A 9989-nucleotide genomic window follows, 5' to 3' on the forward strand; every position below is an offset into this window, starting at 1 on the left:
GGTGGGGAGGGTGGGTGATGGGTATTGAAGAGGGAATCTTTTGGGATGAGCACTGGGTGTTGTATGGAAACCAATTTGACAATAAATTTCATATATTTAAAATAAAATAAAATAAAATAAAATAAATTCTTGAATTTTGCTGTTTTCGGCTGGAATAGAAATACTATAAAAGAAATATTCCCTTGATCATTCTTGCTCAAACTGAAGTTGCATCTAAATATACTGAGATCAAAGTCTATAGAAATAGTCACTTGGGATAAATTGATAATTTCTATTGGTAGAAAACAAAGATGTGTCATAACTAGTTTTCTTAAACTTGTACTTTAATTACTCATAACTGCTCCTAGAAGACTTGGATCCATGTGCTATTGTTTTGAGGGGTGAATACTATATATTTTGTTAATGTTGTGGGTGTGATTTTATGCTCACTTAATAGATGTAGCTTCAAAGTGTTTTGCTACAAAATATTGCCAGAATAGTGGTTAAATAAAATTTTCCTCAAATTAAATCATACTTTGCATACAACAATAATATCTAACCAATTTGTTTCCAATGTTATCAAACTCATTTATAATTAATCTACAGGAAAATCTGATCCAAGAATTCATATTTACAGTAAACAGTAAATATTGGGGGGTGCTTTACTGAGATTTTTTTAATGTTGATTTATAAATTGGTAATATTTACTTTGACATTTTTTAGACAAAATTAATTGAGATTGGTGTAGGCAAATAATTTTTGGCCATTTTATGGGTGTTAGAGTAGACTTGCCTTTTCTGAAGAAAACCTGAGCCCTCAATTATGCCTGAGGTTTAGGGTAGTGATGCTGTAGACTATCTCATCAGATGTCAGGTCAGATTATATATATATACAGGGATGTCACTGTTTTCTTCTCTCACAGTATGGTTGCCCTCAGTTGGCAGCTGAGGTTAGCAGCACTCCAGACTTTAGCACAAAATAGAACCTCTGACTCTGAATGTTTGAAGTGATTATCAGTGAGGATGTCCATTCATTTAACTAAATCATCTTATAATTATTTACTTATTTAATTAGTTTCAATTTTCATAAACCATCAGAAAGGCTTGTGAAAAATTTATTTGGCTGAAATGTGTGACCTTGCTTTGAAAAGAATGTTATTGTGTTTAACATAGGATTGTCTTCTTTTTTTTATTCGGACACATAGAAGATATCTTTTGGGTCTCAGTACTAGAAAACATACTTTATTAGAACAATTTTTAAAATGTGGGAAATAGTAAAAGCTTACTATAATCGAACTTGTTCACCTTTTAACTTTGGCTTTTAGGAGCTAAGAGAAAATTATTTACCTATTTCTCCAACTTGTGGGAAGGATTACTATACATTTTCCTAATATTTCCTGATTTCGTTTTGCTTCCATACCCTCAGTTTTACTTTGACGTGATTTCCATATCTATTTGCTTTCTCTAAATTATTTGGAAACAAGACATCATTCAATAAAGTACTTATTTAAAATACTTCAGAAACTCCAAAGTGGATCAAAACTTACCATGGAAAGAAGGAAAAATAAATGTCAATTAAGAAGAAGCAAGAAGGAGCTATGACATCTGTGGTATTCAAATCATGACAGGCATATTTAAACGACATTTCATAGTCTCAATCATCATCACAACCATGTAAACTATTATAATTTTAGCTATTATTACTGAAAACTTATCTTTTTCAAGTATTCATTAAAGTTCTTTCTATGTATTTAAAAATTTAACCCAACCATCTTCTGAAGGAGGCAACAGGATTATCCATAAGGCTAACATAGGGCAAATATCTTAACTGAGATCTTACTACTAGCATCTAGAGAAACAAGGATCCAAATCCACATATTTTAGTCCCAGAGCCTCTAATCCTAACATGCCGTGCTTTTCTTATTATCCCCTTTAATCAGTAAGGAAGCTGTATAAAGTTCTAAATGTGGAAATTATGTGATATAAGCCATGTGTGGTGGGGCTTAGATTCAGAACCAACCTGTAGAAATGGAATCTGTGCTTTTGTCCTCTATATCACTCTGTCTTCCAAAACACATGTTATGTTCAAGGAATTACTCTGTGCCAGTTTTTCAAAAATACCTTTCCATGAAACTTTAGTTAATGTAGGTATTTGAGTAAAAGCTTACCAAAGTGAAAGAAATTTGGGAAATATTGAGTTAAACAGTTATCTATCTCTAGAAATAGCTCAGAACCTTTAGTGTACTAATGCATTTTTCCAAATATTGAGTCATTTTTATTTCTTTTAACTAAGTATCTTCCAAGATGACTAACCTATTTTGAAAACACTAATTTGTGCTATATTTCAGATCATTTTATGTTTCCTATGACTTAGTGAATTCTCTGTGGCTTCATAAGGATCATATATAGAGCCTGGAGTAATCAAACCTGTCATAAATGCAATAATTTGGAATATGTGAAGATTAATCAGATGTCATGATTAAGCCAATTGAATTATCAATACTTACCTTGTCATTAAAAAACCAGATTGGAATAAATTTTAGAGATTAACTTAATTTGCTTGTATGTTAACAGGACAAGAAAAATCTAATGAAGCAGTTTTCAAAGGGTATATAATAGGGGCTTTCTAGAGAAATACACTAAGTCATATTATATGAAAAACAGAGACAACCATCTTCATTATGTAAACCAAATTGTATTTCACCTACAAAAATGGGTGTTTCCCCCGAATCATCTAAAATTATCTTTTATTTCTTCTTTGATTTTGAATCAGTATCCTTTTGCAGGCTTCTTAAGATGCTAAACTGATTATCTCAACACTAAAAATCTTTGCTAAGAACCAATTTATTTAGAAATACTAAATGCACAAAAAAAAATCTCACTTAAATTTACACATAGTAATACTTGATTCTACGTAAAGAACAAAAGAAAAAGGAAACAGCAGAATGCTGATTGATTTTAAATTGAAAGATATTTTCTTAAAAAGCTCATGACTTTCTGTCTTCCTACTTTTTTTCTATATTCTTACTTTCAACAACTACAGACTAAAATATAAATGATTGTTAGTAAAATGAACTGAATTAATAAAAAAAATAAAATGTTTAAGTAGATAATAATGTAGAATTGCATCTCATAATATTAGATTTCCAGGTTATTTCATTAATTTTAAACTCCATGCACAATGAGAAACATGTAAATGATGCTTAATTCATTATACACCCTGAATCAATAGAATTCAAATTAATATTCTCTAGAAATGTTTTAGTTCTCATATTCTCTGGGCACAATCTTTTGGTAGTAGACTAAATGGATGTTTCATCTAACTCATTGGTAACTTAGATTAGTGGAATGTACTAATTCTATTTAATTGGAATATGAATTTAATTGTAACTTCCCTGGGCCTCAGTTTTCTCGATTATGAAATGGCAATAATTTTATGAGAATTGTTTTAGAATTATATTGCTGTTTTAAAAATTACCACAGGGGCACCTGGATGGCTCAGTCATTTGAATGTCTGACTCTTGATTTTGGTTGTCATGATCCCAGGGTTGCGGGACTGAGCCCCATGTCAGGCCCTGCACTGAGGGTTCAGCCTGCTTAAGATTCTCTCTCTCACTGACTCTCGCTCTGCCTCTGTCCCCTGCTCACACTCTCTCTCCTCTCTAAAATAAGTAAAACAAAACAAAACAAATTACTACAAACTTAGTCACCATTTGTTTTATAGGTGAGAAATCTAGGCATTGCATGGCCCAGCTGGTTAGGACCGTACAAAGACAAAATCAAGGTGTCAGCTGGTCTGGGCTTCTGCTAGAGACTCTGGCTAAGAATCTACTTCCAAGCTCATTCAGGTTGTTGACAAAACTCACTTCTCAATTGTAGGGTTTCACAATTTTAGGTGCCTGGTTCCTTCAATTTTCAGAATGAGCAGCAGTGCTTTAGGCCTTCTCCCATGCTTTAAATCTCTGACTTTATTTCTCTTTCCTTCTCTGTTTTTCTTTTCTATTTTTAAATTAATTACAGTTTACTTTTTAGAGTATTAGAACTCTAAATTTAGATTTATAGATTTAGATTTATAGAAAAAATAAGGAGATAGTACAGTCTCCATACACTCTCGTTCCTCCCAGTTTCCCTGTGTCTTAACATCTTGTATTAGCATGAAAACTTTGTTACAATTAATGGACCGATGTTACTGCTATTTATTATGTAATTGATTTTTTTAACTGAAGTCTATAGATTACATTAAGGTTTACTGTTTGGACTGTATTCTATGAGATTTGTCATATTTCCACCATTATCATATTATACAGATTAGTTTTACCTCTTAAAAAAAAACCATGTGCTTCACCTATTCAAACCTCTCCTCTTTCAACCAAACCCCTGATAACCACTGATCTTTTTTCTATCCCCAATAGTTTTGCCTCTTTCAGAATGTCATAACATTGAAATCATAGTGTATAGCCTTTTCAGATTGTCTACTTTCACTTGGTAATATGCATTTAAGGCTCCTCTCTGTCTTTCATGGCTTGCTATTTAGTGATAAATAATATTCAATTGTCTAGATGTACCAAAATTTGTTTATCCAATCACTAACTGAAGGACATTTTGGTTGCTTCCAAGTTGGGGCAATTATGAATTAAACTGCTCTAAATATCAGTGTGCAAGTTTTTGTATAGACATAAATTTTCTTTTTATTTATTTTAATGTTTGTTTATTCTTTGGAGATAGACAGAGTATGAGCAGGGGAGGGGCAGAAAGACAGAGAGAGACAAAATCTGAAGCAGGCTCCAGGCTCTGAGTTGTCACTACAGAGCCTAATGTGGGGCTCAAACTCATGGACTGCAAGATCATGACCTGAGTCGAAGTCCAACACTCAACTGACTGAACCATCCAGGCTCCCCTAGACATAAATTTTAATTCATTTGGATAAATTGGTGGATCATATGGTAAAGAGTATGTTGAGTTTAGTAAGAAACTACTAAATTGTCTTCCAAAGTAGCTGCATTATTTTGTATTCTTACCAGCATGAATGATGGTGTCGGTGTTCTGGATTTTGGCCATTCTGATAGGTTTGTAGTGGTATTTAATTTTTGTTTTAATTTTATTACTAACATGTAAAGGGAGAGAATTTTTCATATGCTATCTTCTATCTATATATTTTCTTTGGTGAGCTGTCTGTTAAGATATTTGACCGACTTTTTAAAAAAAGGTTTATTTATTTTAAGAGAGAGATAGAGAGAACAGGGGAGGGTCAGAGAGAGGAGGAGAATCCCAAGCAGGCTCTGCCCTGTCAGCCCACAGCCCAAGACAGGGCTCAAACTCACTAAGCATGAGATCATGACCTGAACCGAAATCAAGAGTCAGATGCTTAACCAACTGAGCTACCCAGGCACCCCTGACCCATTTTTAAAGTCAGGTTTTAAAAAAAATTGTTGAATTTTAAGAGTTATTTGTATATTTTAGATAATAGTCTTTATCAGATATGTCTTTTGCAAAGATTTCTTCCCAATCTGTGGCTTGTCTTTTTATTTTCTTGACAGTGTCTTTCACAGAGCAGATACTTTTAATTTTAATGAAGTCCAACTTATCAATTATTTCTCTAATGGAGCATGGTGTTGCATTTAAAAGTGGTCAACATACTCTAGGTCATCTAGGTTTTCTCCTATGTTATCTTCTAGGAGTTTTACCGTTTTGCATTTTACATATAGGTCTGTGATTCACCTTAAGTTAATTTCTGTGAAGGGGTAAGGTTTGTGTCTAGATCTATTTTATTGCATGTGGATATCCAGTTGTTCTAGCACCATTTGTTGAAAGAACTATCTTTGTTCCATTTAATTGCCTTTGCTCCTTTGTCAAAGACCAGTTGACTCTGTTTATGTGGGTCTATTCTAGATTCTCTATTTCTTTGATTTGTCCATTCTTTAGTCACTACCATAAATGTCTTGATTATTATAGTTTTATAGTAAGTCTTCCTTATGCAGGGGTCATGCTATTCTCTTGATCATTCCAATTTTACTATATGTGGTGCCAAACCGAGCCCTAGTAAGTCTTAAAGTTAGTGTCAGCCTTACCACTTGTTCATCTTCAATATGTTGGTAATTCTGGATCTTTTTACTTCCTAAATAAACTTTAAAATCTGTTTCTCAATACTCACAAAATAACTAGCTGGGATTTTTATTGGGATTGCATTGAGTCTATACATCAAATGTTGGGAAAAATTTATATCGTGACAATATTGAGTTTTCCTACCCTTGAACATGGAATATTTCTCCATATACTTAGCTTTTCTTTGATTTAGTTCATCAGAGTTTGTAGTTTTCTTTATTTACTTTTTTCTTTACTTACAGCTGTTTATATTTTGTTAGATTTACACCTAAGTATTTCACATTTGGAGTACTGGTGTAAATAATGTGTTTAAATTCAAATTCTGTCTATTCATTGTAGGTATATGGGAAAATAATTGACTTTTGTACATTAGCTTTGTATCACACAACCTTGCTTTAATCATCTATTAGTTCTAGTATTTTTTTTTGGGGGGGGTCATTTTTTTCAGACTTTCTATGTAATCGATTGTGTCATCTATGAAAAAAGATAGTTTTATTTCCTCCTTCCCAAACTATGTATCTTTTATTTCCTTTTCTCATTCTATTGCATTAGCTAGAACTTCCAGTACAATTTTGAAAAGGAGAGGTGAGAGTAGACATCCTTGACTTGTACCTGATCTTAATAGGAAAGCTTCAAGTTTCTTGCTATTAAGTATGATATTCCTACAGGTACATTTTAGATTTATTTTATCAAGTTGAGAAAGTATTTCTGTATTCCTAATTTACTGAAAGTTTTTTTATTTTATCATGAATAGATGATAGATTTTGTCAAATGCTTTTTCTGCATATATTGATATGATGATTTTTTTTTCTTTTTTAGTCCCTATTAATGTGATGGATTACATTAATCACTTTTTGAATGTTGAACTAGCTTTCATACTAGCAAAAATTCCAATTGATCATGGTGAAAATTATTTTTATGCACTTAGATTCTATTTGCTAATATTTTTGCATCTGTATTCATGAGATATATTGATCTGTTTTATTTTATCATTGATATCTTTGTGATAAGCTTTGTTTTCATTTTCATTTAGTTATCAATATCTTTAATTATTCTTGATATTTCTTCCTTAACCAATGTTATTTAGAAGTGTATTTTTTAGTCTCCACATATATGGGATTTTCCAGTTAACCTCTCTGCTAACTTTTAGTTTCATTCCATTGTAATCCATGAGCAGGCATTGTATGATTCCTCTTTGAATTTGCTAAGGTGTCCAGAATGTTGTCTGTCTTGGTGAATGTTTCATGTGAGCTTGAGAAAAATGTGTATTCTGATGATGTTGGATGGAAAAGTCTATAGATGTCAATATATCCAAAAAATTGATAGCATTGTTAAATTCAGCTCTGTGGTGGTTCTCTTTTTATCATTTTCTCTTCAAATAATTACTTTGCTCAATTTCTCTCTCTCCTGCTTCTGGAACCCTAATTACCCACACGTTATCTACTTGATATTGTCCAACATATCAACTACTTTTTTTCTAATTTTTTAATCTTCTATCCCTTAATATTTTGTCTGACTGGTTTCTATTTATTTCTTTAAGTTCACAAAATCCTTGCTCTGCCCAGTAACTGGAAGACCATACCAATAATTCCTGATATATTTTTATTTTAATATTTATAATATTTGTTTATGCCCCTATGCACTTTTACATTCATTTGCTTCCTTTTCTGTTAGATCCTTTAACTTATCAATCATAGTTATTTTAAATTCCTTCCTTAGTAATATTAATTTCTAAGCTATATTTCTCCTGACTGATATTCACATTTTCCTGCATTTTTTACATATGTTGTAACTTTTGGTTGCCATTCAAATGTTGTTCTAAAAGAATAATAGAGAAAAAATAATATTTACCACTAAAAATTTACCCACTTTTTTGTTAGACTTTTAATATATGGAGTTGAATGAATCTAATCTGATGTTGATTTGGGTCTAGACATCACTGCAGCTCTATTTGTGTTCACTTTACCACTCTCTGCAACAATTTATGGGTGTGATCATGCTTTTTCTGCAGCAGGGTTTGGATCTGATTATCAGCCAGAGTTTGCATATCTCTGTATAGCTGAGCTGCCAGCTCTCCAAACCATGGAAGAATTCTACCTGCTTTATAGTTTGGTGGCCAATTTTGGGGGCAATCTGGTTGCTACCCAATTCTACTCTCTAATTTGCTGCCCTGCAGGTGATTTCTATTCTCCTGCTACTTAGACATCAGTCTTTGGAAAACATTTGTTGTGCTTTTAGAGATGGCCTGGAGGTTCTTAAAGGATTACTCTCAGTTGTTCTCAGCTCTTCCCCAGCCTTTGGAAGGCCTCTAGTATGGCAATAGTGAATGCCTGGAGATCAAAGAGGAATTTCTCAACTCTTCTAAGCAGCTCTTGCCTTGCTTTTGATGATGGCATAGAGTTCCATGGAATGATTTTTCTCAGTTAGCCTGTTTGACTGCGACATTTAGCAGATTGTTGCCTTGCAGTTGGTGAAGGCCCTATCTACCTTAAGGTACACTTTCAGCTCTTCTGATCTATCTTCAGCCTTCAGCTTACAATTCTGTTGCAAACCTTGAAGTTCCATAGAAAAGCACTAGTGGATGAGTACAGACTCATTCTGAGTTTTGAGGTTCACTGGGGTTCAAATCCATCATAATGGCCACACCACATGTTCTCTAAAACCACATGGATCATATGGATGAAATTTTAAGATTGATATGTAATCACTTGTGTGGCTACTTAACTGAGAAGTTTGCATATCACTAGGGACTCAAAGAAAGAAAATAGAATTTTGTGGAAAACAAACTCCAACCACCAGCACCACCACCACCACAAAAACAACAGAAAGGAGTTCAAAGAAAATAGTAGTTTTAGTTAGTTAAAGAGCATTTGGTTTGATTTCTGTATGTCCATAATTTCATGATCTGTTAAGGATGTTTAGAGCTTATCTATAGTGAGTAGGTTTTGAGTGTTCCTTAGCCAGTTTTTTACTTACTATTAAATATAGCACATTTCCTGTCTATATTCATAAAAATATTTTCAAGCTAAAGAGTATTCCTCTTAAAGATTAATTAGCTGAAAATTAGTCATTCTTCAACATTGATATACATTCTTAATATTCTTATAAAACTGTGGTAAAGTTTGGCAAGACTGAGAGATTAGGGCAGTTCATTTTTCACAATGGTTACCAAGTTTAGCTGTTTACTGGAATGACATGGTGAGATTTTCAAAATGCACAAATTTCCTGTTTACACTATACCACCCTCCAGGCCCAGCCTTTTTTTTTTAATAGGCCAGATGTCCAACATGTATATCCTCTACTAACTGAGCCATCCAGGTGCCCAAAACCTTTTAAATTCTAATGCCATGAGATGGAGGAGAAGGATCATCTTTTTAATAAAATCTCAATTCATTCTTATTGAACAGGTGTTTGAGAAACACTACACTAAGGTTATTATTATTATTATTATTATTTACCATCGAGGGGAAGGATTCAGAAAAAAACAATTAGTTACACAAAAGGTAAGTTTGTCACTCCTTACCTATTTGGCCCAATGAATTTCTTACATCTAATTTGATGCCAATGGTGTTGAAGTCATGGGGTCTTATTCTAAATGTTTTGAATTATATGTCTTTTATTTTTCATGTTCTCTTTTTCATTTAATATTCAAGAAACCATGTAAAATATTTAAGGCATTATGTCCTCCCCTACACAGAATTCCTATAAAGAGAGTGGCTGGATAGTTCTACATTTGTTCTAACAGGGTTCTCTGTTAAACTGCAAAGTCTCAGTATTGAGAAATTTCTTCTCCCTTTAACTGGGAAGAAGGTTCAGGGACTAAAAATCCATTCCCAAATATGGAAAATAAATGTTAAGTTCTACAAAACCTTGGGGAAAGTAGCATCTAGGAATGCAATGAAAGCATCA

The 9989-nt window shown here is 32.9% G+C and overlaps 1 non-coding gene across 1 annotated transcript; it reads right to left on the bottom strand.

The window, feature by feature from the left end:
- Window positions 1-5908: 5908 nt before the first annotated feature.
- On the bottom strand, window positions 5909-6011 carry LOC125931133 (U6 spliceosomal RNA). The gene has a single exon (XR_007460388.1). It is a non-coding gene; the product is annotated as a U6 spliceosomal RNA (small nuclear RNA).
- Between the last annotated feature and the right edge of the window lie 3978 nt (window positions 6012-9989).

Source organism: Panthera uncia, chromosome A2 (genome assembly GCF_023721935.1).
Source record: "Panthera uncia isolate 11264 chromosome A2, Puncia_PCG_1.0, whole genome shotgun sequence".
NCBI classification, from domain to species: domain Eukaryota; kingdom Metazoa; phylum Chordata; class Mammalia; order Carnivora; family Felidae; genus Panthera; species Panthera uncia.